The sequence below is a fragment of the Lissotriton vulgaris genome, chromosome 4_1, assembly GCF_964263255.1.
Source record: "Lissotriton vulgaris chromosome 4_1, aLisVul1.2, whole genome shotgun sequence".
NCBI classification, from domain to species: Eukaryota; Metazoa; Chordata; class Amphibia; order Caudata; family Salamandridae; genus Lissotriton; species Lissotriton vulgaris.
In genome coordinates, this window is record NC_141691.1 from 55,448,407 (window position 1) to 55,469,932 (window position 21,526).

The following is a 21,526-nucleotide window of genomic DNA, read 5'->3' on the forward strand; positions in this document are numbered from 1 at the left end:
TCCTTCATGCTGCGCTCCCTTCACTCCTGCGCAGTCAATGTTCCCTCCTTCATGCTGCGCACCCTTCGCTCCTGCGCAGTTTCCAGATGTTTCCTGGAGCTCGTCTGCCCGTCGCTTCTCTTTGGTCCTCAGTTTTAAAAGTCCTGGTATGGTTTCAGAAACTATAGGCAGGGCCACTGGAATTATGCAGCAGAAGAGGACCAAATTATTGCAGCAGGGTTGACTAAATTATGTGGCAGGAAAAGGCAAATTATGCGGCATAATGCACCAAATTTTGTGAATGTGATTATAATACTTCATTATGTTGTCATTTATACGCCTGGTAACAGTGTCTGAGAAAATAGTTCACCTTAATTAGACCAACCTTAATTAGTACCAACCTTAATTAATACCAATTTAACACCCAAATGCAGCAATAAACAACAGAAAGATGACCAGCCAACCTTTGCGAAAAGCCTTATGGAACCTGAGCCGCCATGTTTTGTAACTTTTGATCTGTTTGAGCCAGAAACAACATTTTTGTTTGTTAAAATCTGCAGATTATGCGGAAGATGATGGGTGATGCGGTAATGATGTGGAAATCGCCGCAGCCACAGAATCGCATAATTCCTGTGGCCCTGACTATATGTTTCCATGAGTGAAGGCCTTCTAATGCACAGGTCAGTTGGGGACAATGACGCTGCAGTGACCAATCATTTACAATGACGTACTGATGACGTCGCTGGGGCCCGGGCCCTTAGTCACGTGTGCTCTCTGGAGTGCGTCACCCGCAGGGCTCCAGGGCGCTGTTTTCTATGTTACCCCTGTGTCCCTTCATCCCACCTGCAGTCCGGGTAGACTGGGGTGTATTTTTGTCGCCCCAGACTCTGCCCACGTGGTGTTCAGTTGCCTCTGTCTGGCACCGCTGCTCTGACTGAGTTCAGATATATTTGCTGCCGAGTCATCCTTCCACTGAAGTCTATTTTGGTCGAAGTGTTTCAAGCTGGACTCTTTTATCAGTAGTGAGTTAACAATGGGGTATACCCTAAGAACTCTCTGACCTGGGTCAGTGAACATAAGTACGTATATAGTGGTCAGGTTCTATGGATTCTAGTCAAGAATTAATCATGAATTACTTATTCAAAAAGAGTTATTTAGCATAAGATCCCAAGGTGTAGTACACAAAAAGCATTTATTTCAACATTGTTGTAGCATTATGATTAACACTAAAGCATTAGAAAACATAAAAGCTAAAGAAGGACCAATTACTTCATTGGATCAGAAGAGGACTAAAGGACATACGTCTCAAAAGTTTTCTTATATAACAACGTTATGTGAGGACAATTCTTAAGCATACAGTATAAATTGAGTATTTACATAGTGCGCTCAAAGTGACAAGGAAAGGGAGACAGTTAGGTGGGTTGGGGGTGAATGGGTAGAAGTGAGGACTAGGTAAAGGGTGTTGTGACCTTAAAACAATCACAGTGGTTTGAAATGCAACCTTTACAGACTAATTTAGTTCATTAGTTCCGTTCTATTCTTTAACATAGGGTCCGTATTAGTCAGTGGGTTGCTTCCTATGTTAGGAAGATCAGATGCAATCAAGTCTACGTTTCGACCCCTGGATTAAGGGTTGATTGGAGCCAATGGTTATCCAATCAAAGATACACAATTTCGGATCAAGTTGCGTCCGGGTATAATGGATTAATCTTCTTCGTTATCCGATTATAGCGTGTCCTCGGAGCTGAGTCAGGAAAGTTGCTTGTATCAGCGCTGCCCGGTCGCGAACCATTGACGCCCCAGCTTCCTACACCATTATGGAACCGACGCAGGTCCATCCTCAATAGGCCACTGGACGGCCTTATATGAAGCGCTCCAGCTCCTCCTTGTCCTGATGAAGACCCCAGCCTGAGGCTCCAATCAACCCTTAATCCAGGGGTCGAAACGTAGACTTGATTGCATCTGATCTTCTTAACATAGGAAGCAACCCACTGACTAATACGGACCCTATGTTAAAGAATAGAACGGAACTAATGAACTAAATTAGTCTGTAAAGGTTGCATTTCAAACCACTGTGATTGTTTTAAGGTCACAACACCCTTTACCTAGTCCTCACTTCTACCCATTCACCCCCAACCCACCTAACTGTCTCCCTTTCCTTGTCACTTTGAGCGCACTATGTAAATACTCAATTTATACTGTATGCTTAAGAATTGTCCTCACATAACGTTGTTATATAAGAAAACTTTTGAGACGTATGTCCTTTAGTCCTCTTCTGATCCAATGAAGTAATTGGTCCTTCTTTAGCTTTTATGTTTTCTAATGCTTTAGTGTTAATCATAATGCTACAACAATGTTGAAATAAATGCTTTTTGTGTACTACACCTTGGGATCTTATGCTAAATAACTCTTTTTGAATAAGTAATTCATGATTAATTCTTGACTAGAATCCATAGAACCTGACCACTATATACGTACTTATGGACTCTTTTATCAGTCAGTCAGTCAAAAGGCTTTATTATCGGCTGCAAGCCATAAAAGCACGTGTATACAAATTTTTGGGGATAAAAAACATACCAATATAAAACAATAGAATGTACTCGAAGTAAAGAACGGTACTCCAGAAAACAATTTTGAGATACACCATTAAAACATAGGGGAATCCTTGTACAATTTAAAAAGAGATCAGTCCCTTCACATTTTAGTTTAAAAAAAAATTCCTTCTGGATTACAGTAGTCACGATAGCACAGATCTCATTTAGCTCTTGCCTTAGAGTAAAAAGGGCAAAAGAGCAGAACGTGCAGATCCGTCTCTTCGCTACTTTCACACCCTGGGCATGAACTAACTGCAAAAGGGACATTCGACCACTTATTTGTCACTGTCCTAACTGGGAGTGTTCCATGTCTAAATTGTACATATAATTTCTTCGCCAGTAGGGGCTGAATATCGTCGAGGAATTGCTCAAAATGGTAGTTGTCCTTGACCTCCGGTAATCTATTGGTCAATTTACCCAAGTTCAAGTTCAAGTTCAGTGATTTGTATAGCGCACTACTCACCCAGAGGGTCTCAAGGCACTTGGGGGAGGGAGGGTGCATTATTTATCGAATAGCCAGGTTTTAAGCTGCTTTCTGAAGGAGAGGTGGTTCTGTGTAAGGTGGAGGTGAGTGGGGAGAGAGTTCCAGGTTTTGGCTGCTAAGTAGGAAAAGGATCTTCCTCCCTTGGTGACTCTATTGATGTGCGGAATTGCGGCGAGGGCTTGATTGGATGAACGTAGTTGGCGGGTGGGTGTGTAGAAGGACAGTCGTTTGTTGAGGCATTCGGGTCCTAGGTTGTAGAGGGCCTTGTGTGCGTGGGTGAGGAGGTGGAACGTTATTCTCTTGTTGACAGGAAGCCAGTGGAGATCTTTCAGGTGACCGGAAATGTGAGCTAGACGGGGGATGTCCAGTATTAGTCTGGCTGAGGATTTTTGGATGCGTTGGAGTTTTTTCTGTAGTTTGGCTGTGGTTCTGGCGTGGAGGGTGTTTCCATAATCTAGTCGGCTAGTGACTAGTGCGTGGGTGACTGTCTTTCTTGTTTCGGTGGGGATCCAGCAGAAGATTTTCTTGAGCATGTGTAGGATGTTGAAGCAAGATGATGAAACTGCGTTGACTTGTTTGGTCATCGAGAGGGAGGAGTCTGGGATGACGCCCAGGTTCCGTGCGTGATCTGTAGGTATGGGTGCTGTGCCCAGTGCTGGTGGCCACTATGAGTCGTCCCATGCAGAGGGGGACAATCCTAAGATGAGGACTTCCGTTTTGTCCGAGTTTAGTTTCAAACGGCTGTTCTTCATCCATTCGGATACTTCTTTCATTCCTTCGTGTAGATTGGTTTTGGCGGTGTTGGGGTCTTTGGTGAGGGAGAGGATTAGTTGGGTGTCGTCAGCGTAGGAGATGATGTTGAGGTTGAGTTGTCGCGCGATGGTTGCGAGGGGGCTCATGTACACGTTGAAGAGGGTGGGACTGAGTGAAGATCCTTGTGGTACGCCGCAGATGACTTCCGTTGCCCTTGATTTGAATGGGGGGAGTCGGACTCTCTGGGTTCTTCCTGCGAGGAACGAGGTGATCCAGTTCAATGCTTTTCCTTGAATTCCGACGTTGCTGAGGCGTTGTATGAGGGTGTTATGACAGACTGTGTCGAAGGCGGCGGAGAGGTCAAGTAGGATGAGGGCGACTGTTTCTCCGTTGTCCAGTAGCGTTCAGATGTCGTCTGTAGCAGCGATGAGGCCGGTTTCGGTGCTGTGTTTGGCTCGAAAGCCGGACTGAGAGGGGTCGAGTAAATTGTTGGTTTCAAGGAAGGCAGCGAGCTGACTATTTATGGCTTACTCGATGACTTTGGCAGGGAAGGGGAGGAGAGAGATGGGGCGGTAGTTCTTTAGTTCGGAGGGATCTGCTGTGGGTTTCTTCAGAAGGGCGCTGAGTTCGGCATGTTTCCAGCTTTCTGGGAAGGTAGCGGAGTTGAGAGAGCAGTTGATGACATCGCGGAGATGGGGTGCGATGATGGAGTCTTCTTTGTTGAAGATGTGGTGGGGGCATGGGTCAGTTGGTGAACCTGAGTGGATGGAGTTCATCAGGCGGATGGTGTCTTCAGTAGTGATTGGGTTCCAGATGCAAAGGTTGTGAGAGTGCTGTTTTTGTTCGGAGGTGGGTGGAGTGGGTTGTTCTTCGGACAAGTTTTCAAAGCTGATGTGAATGTCGGCAATTTTGTTGTGGAAGAAAGAGGATAAAGAGTTGCAGAGGTCTTGGGAGGGAGTGATATCGTTGGTGCCGGCGGTGGGGTTGGTAAATTCTTTGACGATGTTGAATAGTTCCTTGCTGTTGTGGGCGTTGTTGTCGAGTCGATCCTTGAATGCTGATTTCTTGGTGGATCGGATCAATTGGTGGTGTTTGCGGATGGCGTCCTTGAAGGTGGTCAGGTTGTTAGTGTTTGGGTTTTTTCTCCAGGTTTTCTCGAGGGTACGACATAGCTTCTTGGATTTCTTAAGGTCATCGTTGAACCAGGGGGCCTTTTTGTTATCTTGTTTGATATGGTGGTTTTTCAAGGGTGCTAATTCGTCCGTGCTGTGGGTGATCCATTGTGTGAATTTGGTGGCAGCTTGGTTTGGGTCTGATGGTATGGCGGGGGGGTTTTGGTTAAGCGATGTTAAGAGTTGGTCGGTGGAGATTTTGTTCCAGTTTCTTCGAGGAATAGGTTGTGGTGGGATATGGGTTGTGGTCTTTTTGTAGCTGAAGTGAACGCAGCTGTGGTCCGTCCAATAAAGAGCTGTGGTGTGATCGAAGGAGATGTGTTTGCTGGAGGTGAAGATAGGGTAGAGCGTGTGTCCGGCTAAGTGGTGAGGAAATATACATTTTATGGTCAAGAAATGTTCCCTACCGTGTACCCCACCGTCTCCATGTACCAGCTTACAGTGCATGTAACTTCCCTCCTGAGCCAGTTATGAAGACGCAAATACATTTGCGTCCAACGTTAACATGTCCTCTTTCAGACCCACCCTGAATGGGTTGAAAATTCCATTCCTAAGTATGCCATGCCAACGTCTTTTTGTGGTGTACTTTACACGTTTTCCAGCTCTGGCGAGGTAGGCCCTGAATTCTGCCATCGAGCCTTTTTCCTGCCTTCTGATTCTGAAAGCCTCAGCCCAGGCTGCCTCTGTACCCGTGACCTCTGCCTTACTCCCTCTGCGGCTAACGGCGCTTAGCTCAGCCTGCTGCCTGCTGCCTGCCAAGACTGTAGTCAACCTTCGAATTATCTGTCCCGCTCCTCGAAAATGCATTCTTGCCTACTAGTTTAAGTAAACATCTTCCAGCTGCAGAGCAAAGGGCCCGGCCTCACTGTCTCCGTGCAAGTAATTCATAGCCTCTGTTACCATGGTAGGCCCATGCCCCCTCGCATTTCGTGCAGACACTTAGACGCTTAAACACGCACTACAGTCAGTATAGAATAGCTTCTGCCCAAGAGACCTTTCCCTCTAGATAATATGGTTCCCAAACATTAGATATCAGATGTGATATAGGTACGAGTTGATCTGACATGCCAGACTTCTGTCTCTTTCCGCAAGTGTAAATGTCAAGTCCCCTGCACCCTCCAGTTTCACGTCAGTCACACGTCATGCAGCTGCGCGCGCATCCAGGCCTCAGATTTCTGCTGACATTGCCAAATTCTGCTAAGTACCCACCTACTCGTGACACTTACATGTGACGTTTCTAGCACACACCTCTATGTTCACGCCTAGTTCACGCCTTCTAATTACGTATCACTACCACGTGTATGCTGTTATCTTGTTTCTCTCAGCTGTTACGCCTACTGTATTGGTTTCTATAATGTGACTTAAGTATATAAGCTATGTATTGTCAATAAAATATGGCTCTATCCCTTCCTGCACCCCAGTGGTGGCAGGAACAAGATATCCGGTCATGACCATTCCTTTTTAAGGAATAAAACCCCTAAGAACTCTAACACCACGGACTCTGCCTCTTTCTTTCCGATTGAGTTATTATTGATTAAGTACTTACCTGCATAGAAATTAGGACAGTAAATCAAATATTTACCACATTATTTTGGCGTCCGAATAGGGACCCCTCCCCCACCCCACGCGCCGGTTGGTGCGTTGCAAGCTCTGTCCCCTGCCATCAGTTAGACGGAACTACGCGTACTGGCAGGATTTCCTGTATCTCCCTCTGGCCCACGGAGGTGACGAAGACTGCGATCAGCACCCAGACGAGGCGGTGAGGAGTGCGGAGGATCCCGACCAGAGCCTAGCCGAAAGAAGCAAGGTCCGAGGTGTCAAGAGGCCCACCAGTTTTCCGAAGTATCCACGTGTCGAGTCGAGTCGAGTCCAGTCCGGTCCAGTCCAGTCGAGTTTTCCGACGCTTTCCGATTCCGTGCTTCCCGGTGAGTACCATTGCTGGGACGTATCTAGACGGGTGCATTATTATGTATCCGGTAAAGACGGGTTTGGGTACACAAACACGGTCTGCACTGTTTTAGACAGTGTATCTGTACTGTTTAGCAGTACATCCGTTATTCAAGTTCTTGCACTATCTTCGACAGTGTATCTGTGCTGTTTAGCAGTACATCCAGTATCTAGGGTAGAGATATATGTTCAAGATGTTTTTCATGTGATTAATGTCGTGGTATGAGTGACTGTTTTTAATGTGCATTATTGTGTTCTTGTATAACTAATTGTGTCTAGAGTTAAGCAGCAAGGATTGAGCATTCCGTATTAAGTAAACAAGATGCCGTTTTTCAATAAGTTGAAGCAGATAGGAACTAGGAAAGGGATACTAGAGGAAGAAATTCCTATCCCCCCTAGGGACACGCCTGGAAATTTCATGTACCACAAACATGGCTTAGATGCCATATTGTATCTAGATTTATGGGCAGATTATACTAAGCATCTAGACGAGAGATACAGATGGCCCGTTACAGGAACATGGGATGCCGAGTGCATCATGAAGGTAGAAGAAGCGCTATGGAAAAAGAAAGCCAGACAATCTCAGAAAGACGCCATAGAATTTTGGCGTAAGGAATCACATAAACGTGCTGAAAAAGCACTCCGTAGAGAAGACAGACATAGAGAAGAGTCAGATAGAGCCCGAGAGAACGAATTAGTTAATGAAGGAATCCGAGTAAAAGCAGAACAAGTAGACCGCGCACGAAACAATCTTGTAAATGGCATGTATCTAGTGGCCGAGGGTTCGCCTGAAACCACTTCAGAAATACCGAAAAATCTGCCGTCACCATTGATTCCAACTAAAGTAAATCACAGAACTACTAAAGACATATTTCTGAATTCCTATCTAGATGATGTAGCACCCGCGTACACCAATCCACGTGCCCACGTCCCGCCTACTGACGGTGACGGAGATGGCAACCCGCCTCCAGACCATATCCCGCCATTACCGCAACAAGGTTTCCCCGTCCGACAGCCTGTCGCTCCTCCTCCTCCACCACTTCCCGCACCTAAAATTAATATACCAAATCCGTTTTCACCTGATCCTACTAAGAGACAAGTTCAAGTACATATACAGACTCCACAGAGGGATAACGCCCAAGCCTCTGCCTCAGGAGGTGCGACCGGGGGTTACCAGACCCCGTCAGCAACACACAGATTACACCTTAGGGACACGCAGAACCACCTTACGCTCCAATCACCCCGTCTTGACATACTCAAAACACCGCTTCAAGTTTGCAGATACGATCCAGTGCCCGGTAAAGACGATAGGATGTTGATAGCATCGCTACGCTTACGACAAGCTACAGATTACCTTGTGTTATTCTCAGGAATGAAAGAGCACTTGGGATTCGTAAGGACGCCTGCTGACCTCTTGCTGCCACGGACCATTTTCTGCCACGGACCTTTTTCAGCCACAGCTAGCGGAACCCGCTTCGCGGGTCCCGCGTCGCAGGAGGGAGCTCTCAGAGGCAACTGCACGTGTTGGGCGGTGAGTGTGTGACAGGGCTGCGAGCAGCAACCCGGACTCAGTTTCCCAAGAGTCCCGGGTTGCCCAGGCCGATTCCAGCTGGCCCGCTCTCCCTGACCGCCCCGCCCAGCCCCACCTGCCTCATATTCCGCAGAGAGCTGCAACCTCGCTGGGATTCGTAAGGACGCCTGCTGACCTCTTGCTGCCACGGACCATTTTCTGCCACGGACCTTTTTCAGCCACAGCTAGCGGAACCCGCTTTGCGGGTCCCGCGTCGCAGGAGGGAGCTCTCAGAGGCAACTGCACGTGTTGGGCGGTGAGTGTGTGACAGGGCTGCGAGCAGCAACCCGGACTCAGTTTCCCAAGAGTCCCGGGTTGCCCAGGCCGATTCCAGCTGGCCCGCTCTCCCTGACCGCCCCGCCCAGCCCCACCTGCCTCATATTCCACAGAGATTTCCATATAACCCCCGTAGACTCCTCCCCTTTGCTACTATATTACCAACTGAGCTGCCAGCAGCGCGGGAGCGCGCGGGGGCGCCCGGGAGAAGCCCGGGACAAGGGCGGGGCCGTCTAAGGCCGTCCAAGGTCGAACAAGGCCGGGACGGGGCTACCTCCCTTTCTCCAGTGATCCCAGATTTTCCATTCTCTATTTGTAACTGTCTAGTCATAAGTTTCTGCACTACAAGTAGCACCTTTTTTTTCATAACTCTCATGATGTCCCTGCGCTCAGGGAAGGGCAGACAGATCACCGTAAAAACGAACAATGGCAAAGCCACTGGAACTCTGGACGACTTTATATGTCGGGCAACTGTAATTTTAGAAAAGGAAATTGCCCTTACAGAAAAGCGTTTGTCACTTGATTTAATTACAGGTAAACGCTCATCATTGGGAGATATTGCATCGAAAACTACCCCCAACAAACTACCTACTCCTGAGCAAAGTGTAGCCTGCTCTGATAGTAACCTGGAGGCCAGCCCAAACTTAGTGATAATTTCTGATTCACAGACAGCCTTGGTAGCTGATCCAGGGGACTCCCAAGTCGAAGCACCCATACTCACTCCCATACCTATTTCACCAGACATTACGGGGGAAAATGCAGTAGATAGCAACTTGAGTAAATCAATTAATAATGGGCCCATCCGCACACAAGATCAGATAGTGGTTTCTGAGCGGGAACCTCAAAATCCAAATAAACGTAAGAGAGGTGGCACCCATAGGAAAGGAGCAAGATCTAAGATAGCGAAGCCAGCACCATCTAAAACCCAGACAATTCCTACTAAGCAAAAGGGCCCCCAATCAGCTGATGTGGGACAGAAAATTTTCTCTTTCAATGCCAACAATAATGACCGTCTTCTGGGGGAAATTGAAAAACTAGTCCAGATGCTCTTGTTACCTGTCTTAGAGAAAATTCAGATTGTCAATCTAAAACTAGATCAACTGGAACACATAATTTCCCTCAATACCAAATCTCTTGAAGCTCTAGCAACTAAGAATAAATCACCTGAAGAGGGGTGTAGGAGAGTAGGGTCTGCAATCCTATGATCACCCAGATTTTTTGCTTTTGTTTCACTGGTTTATGACTTTCTCTGGCTGCGGGCCTGCCAATCAGACCCACAGCCTGGCTGTTCTCTTTCTAAATTACGAGATGTACCCTAGGTGCATTTACCAATTGGTACTGGGCCACCTTATCAGACCCTGTAACTCAGGGCATAGGTGTACCCAGGGCCACCAGGGGCTGCAGCATGTATTGTGCCACCCCTGGCTGGCCTCCTAAATTTGACACAACTGGCTGCATGACAGCTGGGGCGAAGTTGTGTAATCACCCTTTGCTTTAGATATAGTAGCTCTATATCTAACCCTCCAATGGACACCCGAGTTCCTATCAGTCACTCCTATGGCAGGCCTTGACAATCCTGAAGGCAGAGTGCATGGGCTCGCGTGAACTGTGTTCTGGCCCGAGCCGAGCCGGTTGCAGCTTGCGGAGAAAAGACCCAATGGCTGTTCCATGATAACGCGTACCACATCGGTAACTTCGGTGCCGCGTTATCAAGACATGTCGAGTAAGGTGTCATACGAATCGGGGTGCTGCCCTCTCACCAACCCTGGCGACGAGGTTAGCATCCCGCCCTTCTAGAGGGACACGACATGTACGTAACTGTGAACCCCGGTTAAAGTTAACGAAAGCCTCAGCTCCACAAAATGGATGCTGCCACCACAGACACGAGTCTGACCTCCTGCTGCTGGGAGTCCTTCCAGCGAGGAGCACTTGGACAAAGGGTTTCCTGTCGAGGGCGGTGTTCGCACCGTCCCAGACAGGGTTTGTGTATTCTGGGTAGGTAGGGCTTTTGCGAGAAGGTGACTGCGGAGTGGCACCCCGGTGCTCACTACGCATCTGCCGGTTAGAACCAGTTCCAGGGGCGACAGCCCTGGCCTGGGGAAAGTCCGGCAGGGGAGAGGGGTGTAACTACCCCCCTTCCTGGTCCCACCCTTAGGGCAGGACCTAGTCATGTACCCACCCCTTTCTTTAGGATAAAGGCCGGAGCGGGGACCCTTCCAAATTAGATCATCTTTGAATCAAGAATACTTTCTACGAAAGGACTTCAAGACTCTTCTCAAGATTTCTCCCTTGTGGCTAAGGAGTAGTCACCCTGCATCAGCGGGCACCATCTAAGAACTCTGCGGTTTGCTGTAAGTCCTTCCTCAAGGAATCCGACGGCCCAGCTCGACGAGAACCGGCTTCCCTGGCACCTCTGACCTCTACCCACGTCATCAGCTCAGCTGTGATCTGTGGGTGCGACGAGACCTCGAGGGACCTGCCATCATCAGAACCTGCACGCTCTTAAAAACCAGCACGACCATCGAGGTAACTCTCTGGTGAGTGCTCTGGGGTCCGAGAAGCCCCGACCCTGAGCCGCTCCAGCACCGAAGTGCAGTCTCCCAGCATCTCCACGATCTGCGTGGGGCCCTTCTGCTCGCTGCTCAGCACGTTGTCTGGTCACTAGCCGCTGGCTTGTGCCCTTCTGTGACGACATCCGAGAATCATCACTGCTGGTCTGGTTGCTCCAGACTGGCCCTTGCTTCCATCTTTTCGAGAAGCACCCCGGACCCTCCTGGTCCACTCAAGACGCCAACAGCGCCATCCTTCGTGGGACAGCTCGCACCTCCACCGTGGTCGCCGACAACGCCTCCTGGTCCGTGAGACTGCAGAGCCTAGCGTCGCCCACTCACCTGGTCGAGGTGACGGCCAACTGGTGCCTTCCTGGCACCCTCTGACTACTGGCTAGTAGTACGAACTTGGTCCCCTCTGCTTTCAGGTTCCATCAATCTCCGATCCAGGCTTGGATCTCTACGAACTATTCATCACTGGTCGCCGGCCAGCAACTCCTTTTCTCCCGGCTCCTGGCTCGTCAGCGAAGACCCCGACGCCTGTAAGACTTGTGCAGCCGCAGCCCTCGTGGCTAGGTAACTCAGCATTTCGGTGCCTGCATAGCCTCCTTACTCTAGGGTCCCGAGTCCCTCGCTTCCGACTTGCCTTAACCTTTCCGTGTCCTCGGACACTTGTTTTAAACTGTGCACTTGAAGTATTTGCTAAAGAGATTTGGTTTGTGCTTAGTACCCTGTCCTCATAAAGAGTACAGGGCTGTTGTGATTCTTAATAAATATATTGTTTATTTTCATAACACTTGTGTGGTGTCCTTTCACTGGGTGTTCAAGGGGTACATGTGTGGTAAACAGCTGGCTTAACGCGCCCTCTCGAGTCTTTAGCCTTAGACTGCTCGTATCCACGCTACTAGGATAGCTGGTCTATAGGTTGACTTACAACCAAACACCATAAGGGTCGTTGGAACGATACATAGCGGTCGCTAGAATAGCGAACGTTGCATATCGGGCCAACTTCTCACATTGGTGGCAGCGGTGGGATTTGAGCTTGCTGTTGTTTTACCACACTTATCCTAAGAATATCTTGTTGAAAGATCGCACAAGTACTGTTAGTACATATAACTAAAGCTTAGAATACTCTGAGTTCTACTGAACCAGCTGTTGTAGCTCCTCAAGGCTTAGCACACCTTGGCTACAACTCTTAGCAAGGGAAAAGTAGGTAAACACATAGTGTAGGTAGGTGCATCACTTACACCACACTAGAAACAGTATGTCGGACAAAGGAGGAAACTCTGAGTCTCCCCTTGTGTCAGTTGACCCTCCACAGGTCATCCCGTCAAGATATACTGCGCTTAACTTCCATGAGTTACGACAAGTATGTACCTCTAGGAAGATTAAGCAAGGGGCTAACCCCACCACCTCCTTTCTGATTGGTCTCCTAGAGACTTATGATGCCAGAAAGGCTGAGAAGCTTCTTAGCCCTTCTAATCCAGAAGGAGGCATGCCTCCCCTCGAGGGAACCCGGGACGATCCTGACCTCATTCACCTCGCAACTGAGAACGAAGATGGCGAGGAGGATGAGGATGAGGATCTCTCTGGGGACGAGGCAGATAAGGGACAGGTAGAAGTCGTCAGACTGACACGGTCCAACTTAAGCAAACATGATAGTGGTACTGGGGGACCCCCGGCGCTACTGTCAGGTGCGCTTAACATTGGGAATGGACGAGTTAGGTCTCTATCAAGAGGCTCTAACAGATCCTTTCGAACCAATGGCTGTCGCAACTCTTCTCAAAGAGGGATGACGTCCCCTCAGAGGAGAGTGTACGAAGCTAAGGAAAGGGCAGCTAATCTGAGGATCGAAAGGGAAGAACTTGCCCTGGCCAAGGAAAAGCTTGCTTTTGCTAGAGAGCAACAGTTAAGTGGGGCAGTCCCCACTGGTGGCAGCAATGTACCTAGTAATAGGGAAAAGAGTTTCGATACGAAACACCTTGGGAAGATAGTGCCCCCCTTTAAACAAGGGGACGACATCCACAAATGGATTACTGCTTTGGAGAGGGCCTGCACTGTGCAAGGTGTTCCCCAGAGTCAGTGGGCAGCTATCTTGTGGCTCTCCTTTGAAGGTAAAGGAAGAGACAAGCTCCTCACCACAAGGGTAGAGGACGCTAACAATTACCAAGTCTTGAAGAATACACTCGTTGAAGGGTTCGGCCTAACCACTGAGCAGTACAGGGTGCTGTTCAGGGATACCCAGAAAACGCAGGCTCAAGACTGGTCTGATTTTGTCGATTGTGCCACTAAGGCTTTTGAGGGCTGGTTGCTGGGCAGTAAGGTTACTGATTACAAAGGATTGTACAATTTGATGATGAGAGAACAAATTTTAAACAATTGTCAGAACCAGTTGTTGCATCAGCATCTTGTCGACTCGGATCTGACCTCTCCCCAAGAATTGGGACAGAAGGCAGACAAATGGGTTCGTACGAGAGTTAAACAGAACCAGGGCCAGAATCAAGGTGGTCAGAAGAAAGCAGACCAGAAGGGTAAAGATTCTAAGGGGGAACAAAATGACCAGAAGTCTTCGACAGGTCCCCAACAACCCAAAGAGGGTGGGGGTCAGGCTCCCCAAAAGAAGAAAGAAGGCCAATCCAAACGATGGTGCCAGTACTGTAAAAGTAAATCTCACTGGTTTAGTGAGTGCACCAAGAAAGGAGGAGGGCAGCCTCCTGCCACTGCAGCCCCTAAGGCACCTGTGCCCCCTAGTACAGTCAGCAGTGGTAGTGCACCTCCCAAGGGTTTAGTAGGGTTAACCCTGGGTTCTGAGGGGCGTGACAACTTAGTTGGCACACTCACTCAGGCTGTCCTTGTCAGTACAGGGGACGTGGACGTGTCCCCTGACGTAAGCCCCAATACGCTGGGCAAATACCGACAGACGCCTTTCATAAATGGAAAGATGGCTCAGGCCTATAGGGACACTTGTGCCAGCGTCACCATGGTGACGCCTAACTTTGTGGACCCTGGACAGATCATGCCAGGTACAGAATTCCTGGTGACCAATGCAAGCAATGTCACTACCAATCACAGTAGGGCAATTGTAGCTTTCTCCTGGGGAGGGGTAACTGGCCAAAAGAAGGTTGTAGTTAGTTCAGACCTCCCAGTGGATTGTTTGTTGGGCAATGATTTGGAGTCGTCACAATGGTCAGAAGTGGAGCACCGGACTCACATGGAAATGTTAGGTTTGCCAGCACATGTGTTCGCTGTGACTAGGTCACAGGTCAGGAAATGCCCCACTGAACAGGTGCTGGATCCTGGAACAACGGACCAGACACCTCCCAAGAAAAAGAGCAGTAGGGTTAAGGCTGCGCCTTCCCCCTTGCCCCAGGTCGAGGATCAAGTCTCAGAGGAGGCTGACCTACAGGAATTGAGGGAAACTGAGCCTAGGGAGTTCGAACTTTATCAAGTTGAATTCTTGGGCTCAGGGGGACCCTCAAGGGAAGATCTGGGGAAGGACCAGTTAGACTGCCCTTCTCTTGAACCCCTCAGACAGCAGGCTGCTGCTGAGGCTGCTGGGAACGCCACAGGTACCCACAAGGTATACTGGGAAGATGGACTCCTGTACACTGAGTCAAGAGACCCCAAGCCTGGCATGACCAGGAGGCTGGTCGTCCCCTTGTCTCAGCGTGGTTTCCTACTTACCTTGGCCCACGAGATTCCCTTAGCAGGTCACTTAGGCCAGACGAAAACGTGGGACAGGCTTGTCTCGCACTTTCACTGGCCTCACATGAACGAAGATACCAAGGAGTTTTGCCGCTCCTGTGTCACTTGCCAAGCCAGTGGTAAGTCAGGTGGCACGACAAAGGCCCCCCTTATACCAATGCCTGTGGTGGGGGTGCCCTTTGAACGGGTGGGGATCGACATCGTCGGTCCCATGGAACCACCGACAGCATCAGGGCACAAGTTTATACTGGTGGTAGTGGATCATGCCACCAGGTATCCTGAAGCTATTCCCCTTAGGACCACTACAGCACCTGTTGTGGCAAGAGCCCTAGTTGGAGTATTCTCCAGAGTGGGCTTCCCTAAGGAGGTCGTCTCCGACAGAGGTGCAAACTTTATGTCGAGCTACTTAACTGCTATGTGGAAGGAATGTGGTGTCAACTACAAGTTCACTACACCCTATCATCCACAATGCAATGGGCTTGTTGAGAGATTCAACAGGACCCTAAAAGGGATGATTCATGGACTACCGGAAAAGCTTCGGCGTAGATGGGACGTCCTGATCCCCTGCCTCTTGTTCGCCTACAGAGAAGTCCCACAGAAGGGGGTTGGCTACAGCCCTTTTGAACTTTTGTACGGGCATCCTGTAAGAGGACCCCTGTGTTTGGTGAAGGAAGGATGGGAGAGACCTCTCAAAAAGCCTGCAACCAACATAGTGGACTATGTGCTCGGCCTCCGCTCGCGGATGGCTGAATACATGGAGAAGGCATCCGAAAACCTTAAGGCCAGCCAAGAACTCCAAAAAGCTTGGCATGACCAAAAGGCTGTCTTGACTGTTTACCAGCCCGGACAGAAGGTGTGGGTGTTGGAGCCAGTGGCCCCAGCAGCACTCAAGGACAAATGGTCCGGGCCCCACACCATCCTGGAGAAAAAGGGAGAGGTCACCTACCTGGTCGACCTGGGAACTCCCCGGAGCCCCCACAGGGTGCTTCATGTCAACAGGCTAAAAGCATATGTCGACAGGAAGGACATGAGTTTGCTCATGGCCCTAGATGAGGGACAGGAAGAGGAGAGTGACCCTCTCCCCGACCTGCTCTCTCAGAATCCTGACGATGGCTCGGTAGATGGTGTTGTCTTTTGTGGCAGCCTCTCCGAACATCAGCAGAGCGACTGTAAACAGGTTCTTCAGTCGTTCCGACATCTGTTTTCTCTGACACCCAGTCAGACCGATTGGTGCACCCATGAGGTCGACACTGGTGACAGCTTGCCCGTAAAGAGTAAAATCTACAGGCAGCCTGATCACGTTAGAGACTGCATCAAAAGTGAAGTGCAGAAAATGTTGGAGCTGGGAGTCATTGAACCCTCGGATAGCCCTTGGGCTAGTCCCGTAGTTCTAGTGCCGAAACCTCACACCCAGGGTGGTAAGAGAGAGATGAGGTTTTGCGTAGACTACAGGGGTCTCAATGCAGTCACTAAGACTGACGCCCACCCAATACCAAGGGCAGACGAGCTTATCGATAGACTGGCTTCGGCCAACTACTTAAGTACGTTTGACCTGACAGCTGGGTATTGGCAAATCAGGTTAGCTGAGGACGCCAAGCCTAAAACCGCATTTTCAACCCCTGGTGGGCATTATCAGTTCGTGGTGATGCCCTTTGGTCTGAAAAATGCACCTGCCACCTTCCAACGGTTGGTGAATCACGTCCTTACTGGGCTGGATGACTTCTGTGCGGCGTATCTTGACGATATTGCTGTCTTTAGCTCCACCTGGGAGGATCACCTGGTCCACCTGCGGAAGACGTTAGAGGCACTGCAAGCAGCAGGTCTCACTATCAAGGCCACCAAGTGCCAGATAGGGCAGACACAGGTTGTATACCTAGGCCACCTTGTAGGTGGAGGTCAGGTTCAGCCACTGGAGAGCAAGATACAGTCAATCAGGGACTGGGCTCCTCCAACCACCCAGACTCAGGTTCGAGCTTTCTTGGGCCTGACTGGTTACTACAGGAAGTTTGTCAGGAATTATGGTTCCATCGTGACACCATTAAATGAACTGACAAGTAAGAAAATGCCAAAAAAGGTTCAGTGGACAGCGAGCTGTCAAAAAGCATTCGATGACCTAAAGCAGGCCATGTGCACGGCGCCTATCCTCAAGAGTCCGGACTACTCCAAACCATTCATTGTCCAAACAGATGCTTCTGAGTTGGGTGTGGGAGCTGTTCTTTCTCAACTGAATTTTGATGGTCAAGACCAGCCCATTGCTTTTATAAGCAGACGGCTGACCCCTAGAGAGAAGAATTGGTCAGCTATTGAGAGGGAGACCTTTGCTGTGGTTTGGGCCCTGAAGAAGCTGAGGCCATACTTGTTTGGCACTCACTTCAAGATTCAGACCGACCATAAACCCCTCTTGTGGCTAAATCAGATGAAGGGTGAAAACCCCAAACTGCTTAGGTGGTCCATTTCCCTACAGGGGATGGACTTCACAGTGGAACATAGACCTGGTACTGATCATGGCAATGCCGACGGGCTCTCCAGATATTTCCACTTAGAACAAGAAGACTCACCTGGTCAAGGTTAGCTAGTTGTTCCGACGTTTGGGGGGGGGTCATGTAGGAGAGTAGGGTCTGCAATCCTATGATCACCCAGATTTTTTGCTTTTGTTTCACTGGTTTACGACTTTCTCTGGCTGCGGGCCTGCCAATCAGACCCACAGCCTGGCTGTTCTCTTTCTAAATTACGAGATGTACCCTAGGTGCATTTACCAATTGGTACTGGGCCACCTTATCAGACCCTGTAACTCAGGGCATAGGTGTACCCAGGGCCACCAGGGGCTGCAGCATGTATTGTGCCACCCCTGGCTGGCCTCCTAAATTTGACACAACTGGCTGCATGACAGCTGGGGCGAAGTTGTGTAATCACCCTTTGCTTTAGATATAGTAGCTCTATATCTAACCCTCCAATGGACACCCGAGTTCCTATCAGTCACTCCTATGGCAGGCCTTGACAATCCTGAAGGCAGAGTCCATGGGCTCGCGTGAACTGTGTTCTGGCCCGAGCCGAGCCGGTTGCAGCTTGCGGAGAAAAGACCCAATGGCTGTTCCATGATAACGCGTACCACATCGGTAACTTCGGTGCCGCGTTATCAAGACATGTCGAGTAAGGTGTCATACGAATCGGGGTGCTGCCCTCTCACCAACCCTGGCGACGAGGTTAGCATCCCGCCCTTCTAGAGGGACACGACATGTACGTAACTGTGAACCCCGGTTAAAGTTAACGAAAGCCTCAGCTCCACAAAATGGATGCTGCCACCACAGACACGAGTCTGACCTCCTGCTGCTGGGAGTCCTTCCAGCGAGGAGCACTTGGACAAAGGGTTTCCTGTCGAGGGCGGTGTTCGCACCGTCCCAGACAGGGTTTGTGTATTCTGGGTAGGTAGGGCTTTTGCGAGAAGGTGACTGCGGAGTGGCACCCCGGTGCTCACTACGCATCTGCCGGTTAGAACCAGTTCCAGGGGCGACAGCCCTGGCCTGGGGAAAGTCCGGCAGGGGAGAGGGGTGTAACTACCCCCCTTCCTGGTCCCACCCTTAGGGCAGGACCTAGTCATGTACCCACCCCTTTCTTTAGGATAAAGGCCGGAGCGGGGACCCTTCCAAATTAGATCATCTTTGAATCAAGAATACTTTCTACGAAAGGACTTCAAGACTCTTCTCAAGATTTCTCCCTTGTGGCTAAGGAGTAGTCACCCTGCATCAGCGGGCACCATCTAAGAACTCTGCGGTTTGCTGTAAGTCCTTCCTCAAGGAATCCGACGGCCCAGCTCGACGAGAACCGGCTTCCCTGGCACCTCTGACCTCTACCCACGTCATCAGCTCAGCTGTGATCTGTGGGTGCGACGAGACCTCGAGGGACCGGCCATCATCAGAACCTGCACGCTCTTAAAAACCAGCACGACCATCGAGGTAACTCTCTGGTGAGTGCTCTGGGGTCCGAGAAGCCCCGACCCTGAGCCGCTCCAGCACCGAAGTGCAGTCTCCCAGCATCTCCACGATCTGCGTGGGGCCCTTCTGCTCGCTGCTCAGCACGTTGTCTGGTCACTAGCCGCTGGCTTGTGCCCTTCTGTGACGACATCCGAGAATCATCACTGCTGGTCTGGTTGCTCCAGACTGGCCCTTGCTTCCATCTTTTCGAGAAGCACCCCGGACCCTCCTGGTCCACTCAAGACGCCAACAGCGCCATCCTTCGTGGGACAGCTCGCACCTCCACCGTGGTCGCCGACAACGCCTCCTGGTCCGTGAGACTGCAGAGCCTAGCGTCGCCCACTCACCTGGTCGAGGTGACGGCCAACTGGTGCCTTCCTGGCACCCTCTGACTACTGGCTAGTAGTACGAACTTGGTCCCCTCTGCTTTCAGGTTCCATCAATCTCCGATCCAGGCTTGGATCTCTACGAACTATTCATCACTGGTCGCCGGCCAGCAACTCCTTTTCTCCCGGCTCCTGGCTCGTCAGCGAAGACCCCGACGCCTGTAAGACTTGTGCAGCCGCAGCCCTCGTGGCTAGGTAACTCAGCATTTCGGTGCCTGCATAGCCTCCTTACTCTAGGGTCCCGAGTCCCTCGCTTCCGACTTGCCTTAACCTTTCCGTGTCCTCGGACACTTGTTTTAAACTGTGCACTTGAAGTATTTGCTAAAGAGATTTGGTTTGTGCTTAGTACCCTGTCCTCATAAAGAGTACAGGGCTGTTGTGATTCTTAATAAATATATTGTTTATTTTCATAACACTTGTGTGGTGTCCTTTCACTGGGTGTTCAAGGGGTACATGTGTGGTAAACAGCTGGCTTAACGCGCCCTCTCGAGTCTTTAGCCTTAGACTGCTCGTATCCACGCTACTAGGATAGCTGGTCTATAGGTTGACTTACAACCAAACACCATAAGGGTCGTTGGAACGATACATAGCGGTCGCTAGAATAGCGAACGTTGCATATCGGGCCAACTTCTCACAAGGGGGGTATAAATAATAAGAATAAAACTGCCAATCTTAGCAATAGTGATCCAAAAAAGGGGGGAGAGAACAAAAACACGAATAAAAATTCTAAAACACCTACAACTAGTAATCCTAAGGTGGTACCGGTCCCTCTAGTTCGAACAAAGCCTATACCACAACCTCGTTCTAAACCTGCTGTGGTGGATACTGCAGGGACCTCTAGCCAAAAAACGGGTAATGTAGCACCAACGACAGAAGCTACTACCCTTAAACAGGGAACTACACAAGGGCCCAAACAAACATCTTTACAGGGGCCCGCAAAAAACGATAACGAGAGAGTACACAGAAAGAAACCACCACCTTTGAACTTGCCCCCAGACTCAGCCCCTTTTATGGTCCTACTTACTGGAGTACCCCTACTTCTTCCTAATAAAACGGAATCAACTCAGGAACTAAGAAACAAAATAACACATTGGCTCAATGTTAACAGACCACTCCCCTCTGACTCTAAAACAAACATACTTAGTGTACGTAGAGTCCCCTGGGTGGGCCCGAGTGAGAAGGATCTCGAGGGGGATTGCATCTTGATTAACTTTAGTAACACCTGGGTAAAAGATATCATTTGCAGCAAACCGAGATTTGCTAGAGTTGGGGATATCCAGTGTATAGGTCTGGAATATTTCTACCCAAACTTGAGCTTTGTACCCCAAACTCTCCCTTATAACAACGCTAGGCAGGCATTCAACAATGAAATGTATCCTGTGTGGGCCCGCAGAAATAAGGCCATATGGCCTAGCCAAAATAACTGGGGACCCCCGCAACAGAGTGATGCCTTCTCTTGGGGTCCAACTCATAGCAACAACTACTCTCTGCAAACTTGGCACAATGACTTAAGACCAAGATACCAAGGGGAGGATTATGTAGGATGGCCCCTAAATAATGTTCCTTTAAGAAATCGCTTCGACCCACTTGTAGGCATGGAAGAGATAGATTGACCATCACAAAATCCTCCTAGTATCATTAACAATCTAGTAATAGGAGAGCTCAGTCAGATGGAGAAGGGGGATAGTGGAAACGACAACTCATGGGAGATTGCTTCCACTGGTGATGATCGCACCTCTAATGCCCAAGTTCTCAAGGCATTTCCTACCAAAGAATGTGATTTAAGTCCAATCCTTTTTAGGCATAACCTGGATGTTTTACTCGAACCAGACAGGAAAAATAAAAATGATCAAAGAATGGGTTTAATTTCTTGGAACATTGCTGGACTCGCATCAAGACTGGAGGATGAGGCATGGCTGGACTTTGTGGGTGATTGTGACATCTTGTGCCTGCAGGAAACATGGAGCCGAACCGCCCAAAGTATGGAGGGTTTTCAAGCCTTTAACACCCTAGCAACACCCTCACAAATGGGTAGGGCAAAGGGTGGCCTAATGACAGCAACCTCCTTAAAATTATGCAAACTTGCAACTTCTATAATAGTTGACTCACCGTGGTTTCAAGTGTTAATGTTGGACAATCT